The sequence below is a fragment of the Saccostrea cucullata genome, unplaced genomic scaffold, assembly GCF_032062105.1.
Source record: "Saccostrea cucullata isolate Sc308-1 unplaced genomic scaffold, CSIRO_AGI_Scuc_v1 ctg7594, whole genome shotgun sequence".
NCBI lineage: Eukaryota > Metazoa > Mollusca > Bivalvia > Ostreida > Ostreidae > Saccostrea > Saccostrea cuccullata.
The window spans coordinates 7,759-10,344 of NW_026927465.1; positions in this window are offsets into that span (position 1 = coordinate 7,759).

Here is a 2,586-nt window from a genome sequence, read left to right on the forward strand (position 1 = left end):
AATTATGTGGGTGATATTAATTTAAATGTACGAGGGTTGTTAGAAAAGTTCGCAGACACATTGAATTACAGAAAATCTATTGTTTACTGTGAAGTATGACCTATGACTGAATGAATTCCTACATTTTGTTTATTGGTATGTAAAAAATCAGGTCAATATAATAAAATCTTAAAATTTTACAACTATTTTTACTGTGGGGTTATGGGATTCACGGAGCAATCACTTGACGTAAGGCGACGTGACAACCAGATTTCAACCCTTTAAGCTTTGTCGCAGTTCTATGAATCTTTACTTTATATTTTTCTCATATTTTTTCTACATTAAAATTGAATATCTATATCAAGACATGTTACTTTTCAACTATAATGTCTTTTTATCTGTTTCGGATATTATTGAGATCTTAAAAAATAAAAAGGCTGTGCATTCAATCGATCAGGTATGGAAACTATGCAAAACATAGGCGAAACGCAACGTCCATGCGATAGAGGGGTATTGAAGTATCGATGTAGTTAATCATTTAAAATGTTTCTCCTTCCATTCTTATGAAGCTACAACCACTTGAAAACTTGTTCTTTGTATGTGTAGGATATTTCCGGCAGCATCTTAAACATTTTAGTCTCTTTTTAGACATTTTCCTGTCTGCACACATGATTTTTACGTAGTGCAGTGCTCCATGACGCTCAATGACGTTCCGATTTTTGGCTGTGTTCTTACGCGTTGATCATTTATAAACAGCTATAAAACAGCCATATACCCTCCAATTTAGTTCAAATTTTTTCCCAGTGACGTTTCCTGCATACTTTAGCGGCAGGTAAAAGATCATAAATCTGTTGGCACTACAATTGTGCAATTTTTAATTTTAATAAAGAGTCTTTGTGACGTAAACGTGCCACAATGCAGCATGCTCCGTGAAGCAAGATTTATCAAAATAAAAATGCCGTATATTTTTTAATAATCACCGGAGAGCACCAAATTCTTGTATATTTATTGGAAAAAATGTCAAGATTATATCTGGAAAGTTTGATCGGTTTCATGGAAATAGCGCGATCACAATAGAACTTGTCCGCGAACTTTTCTAACACCCCTCGTACATGTACTATGTTGTAAAACTTATTGAAACAAAACGATACGTAGTTTTATTATACAGTCTCATTGCATGAATATCTAAAGGTTCCTGAGCAATAAAGGTGTGTGAGATGTATATTAAAAACACTTTTTAAAGTTACAAAATTGTCTATGTGTGCATTAAAGAAAAACATAACTTAAGCTTGTTGAGTGTGGGGTATAAGGGCAAAGAATAAATAACTTTCCGTCATAAATAGGACTTTCCTTACCATTTTACATGATGGTATACGAGGGGTGTTAGAAAAGTTCGCGGACAAGTTCTATTGTGATCGCGCTATTTCCATGAAACCGATCAAACTTTCCAGATATAATCTTGACATTTTTTCCAATAAATATACAAGAATTTGGTGCTCTCCGGTGATTATTAAAAAATATACGGCATTTTTATTTTGATAAATCTTGCTTCACGGAGCATGCTGCATTGTGGCACGTTTACGTCACAAAGACTCTTTATTAAAATTAAAAATTGCACAATTGTAGTGCCAACAGATTTATGATCTTTTACCTGCCGCTAAAGTATGCAGGAAACGTCACTGGGAAAAAATTTGAACTAAATTGGAGGGTATATGGCTGTTTTATAGCTGTTTATAAATGATCAACGCGTAAGAACACAGCCAAAAATCGGAACGTCATTGAGCGTCATGGAGCACTGCACTACGTAAAAATCATGTGTGCAGACAGGAAAATGTCTAAAAAGAGACTAAAATGTTTAAGATGCTGCCGGAAATATCCTACACATACAAAGAACAAGTTTTCAAGTGGTTGTAGCTTCATAAGAATGGAAGGAGAAACATTTTAAATGATTAACTACATCGATACTTCAATACCCCTCTATCGCATGGACGTTGCGTTTCGCCTATGTTTTGCATAGTTTCCATACCTGATCGATTGAATGCACAGCCTTTTTATTTTTTAAGATCTCAATAATATCCGAAACAGATAAAAAGACATTATAGTTGAAAAGTAACATGTCTTGATATAGATATTCAATTTTAATGTAGAAAAAATATGAGAAAAATATAAAGTAAAGATTCATAGAACTGCGACAAAGCTTAAAGGGTTGAAATCTGGTTGTCACGTCGCCTTACGTCAAGTGATTGCTCCGTGAATCCCATAACCCCACAGTAAAAATAGTTGTAAAATTTTAAGATTTTATTATATTGACCTGATTTTTTACATACCAATAAACAAAATGTTGGAATTCATTCAGTCACAGGTCATACTTCACAGTAAACAATAGATTTTCTGTAATTCAATGTGTCTGCGAACTTTTCTAACAACCCTCGTACAGTGTACTTATTTTCTAATGGCGCTCCACGGTCATATTGGTTACTTTATTATACATATATAAATTAATTGTGTGTATTGGGGGATTGGGGAGGGGTTGTTCTTGTCCCCTGCGAGATCTGCGCATGTCTTAATTCTCGTCTAATATGACGCAGAACTACTAGCAAACTAGCA